The sequence below is a fragment of the Triticum dicoccoides genome, chromosome 5A, assembly GCF_002162155.2.
Source record: "Triticum dicoccoides isolate Atlit2015 ecotype Zavitan chromosome 5A, WEW_v2.0, whole genome shotgun sequence".
Classification (NCBI taxonomy): Eukaryota; Viridiplantae; Streptophyta; class Magnoliopsida; order Poales; family Poaceae; genus Triticum; species Triticum dicoccoides.
The window spans coordinates 115,941,480-115,943,379 of NC_041388.1; positions in this window are offsets into that span (position 1 = coordinate 115,941,480).

Below are 1,900 nucleotides of genomic sequence, written 5' to 3' on the forward strand. Positions count from 1 at the left end.
GCACCTGAAGCTAACGAGCGGACGTCCGGTCCGGACCGGACGACCGGCGCACCAGCACCCGAGCCAACATCAACGGAAGTCCGGAGCTACCGGACGTCCGGCACCCCCATCACAGAGCAGAACCAGCGGACGAGCGGAGGACACCGGACGTCCGGCAGCTCCTGAGACACCGAACGACCGGTCCCCAGTGGACGTCCGGTACCTGGCTGCGTCCAGATTTGGGCCCGAGGCCCATGTACCCTTTCACTTCGTCCCCCTTTTGCACTTAGACTATAAATAGACCCCCCATTCATCCTAGCTAGGGCTAGCGTTGGTTTAGCTCATACTTTGAGATAGAGCTTCGCTCATCCATACCGATCTCCTCCTCGAGAGAGACAGTAGCCCCTCTTCGGAGAAGATCAACTTGGATTCAAGACCCCCCTCTTGGGCGGCCCCATCAAGACCTCCTTCTAGGAGAAGAACCGATTACTTTGTATCGTCCTTTGTTGACCTTGGATCATCGTGTATCTCTATGTTTCGAGGATCTAGCACATGTGTGATCTATTTCTTGTTGTTTGAGTGTTTCTCTTGTGTTTCCCCTTGTTTTCCCCCTCGTGTTCTTCGTGTTCCTCATAGGGATCTGCTCCTTTCGTGAAAGATCGGCCATATAGGGTTCCACCCTACATCAGGAGGTAGCTGCACTCTTGGGAAATTGACCACATCATCAACATCATTGTTTGAATTCAGACTATCTTCATGGTCTAAGTAGAGACTGAATGAGTGGTGGCCAAGATCAACAAATGTTATCATCTGGTCTGTGTCTCCATCTCCTCTAATTTCTCTCTAGCCATTCTTCTGCAAGCTTAGGATAGGAATGCAGTAGTAAACCTTGAGCCTTCCTGCCATCTCCCAACCAATCTCCTCCACCAGGTGCTCAACCATGATTGGAGACCATGTCACTGTATCCAGATCATCATACCACAGCACATGCCCATTCACATAAGAACGGTTGCTACCTTTGCCAAGGAAATATCCACCATGGTTAAATTGAATTGAAAATTTCCTGCTGCGTGGTCCTACAAAGATGAAAACAGAGCACAGTTCTGTCAACATGTATTACAAGGAACCACCTTTCCTAACCTAAAACCCTAACAGTATGTTCAAACATCTAAAAGGCCTATAATTGCATCATAATGACCTACAATCAAACACTTAGCCCCCAATTTGTCAGGCAAAAACCATACACCAAAAAACCCCAAATTGTCAGGCAAAAACCATAGCTTAAATCTTGTGAAATCTTGCAGGCAAAATTGACCTCCTAAATCTCCATGTGCACAACGCGAAACCCTAAATGACGCAATCAGAGACTGCAAGCACCAATCATGGCGGATGTACGTGGGGCTTACCATAGCACGGTGGAGGAGCTCCATCTGGTCGATGAATAGGCGCCATATCGAGGAGGATGCGGTGCCCCTCCGGCAGCGACGCGATGTGGCGCACCTCCGCGGCGACTCTGGCCCTTCCACGATCTCGATGACCGGAGATGGTGCGCTGCTGCCGACGATCGCCTCCTCTTCCCCCGCTCTCCTCCTCCCCTCGTTATGATTGAAGCCGAACAGGCAAGGCGCTTTTGGTTAAAGCACAGTGAACCAGGGGGGATTCTGCAAAAACACCGCCCCACCACCAGCTGGCGTCTAGGATTGGTCAACACGTGGTCAAAACGAGCGGCGACGGGTGGCATACAAGCAATAGTGACAGTACAAACACGTCTTGTCGTATTGGGTGACCGTATTGGCCGTATTTCTAAGTACGGTGACCAAATTGAGCTCTCTTCGCAAGTTCAGTGACTGCCAGTGCATTTTTGGATCAGTCGATCTCTTCTTAGCCATTAGATGTCAAAAGAACGGTCGGATTTCCATCT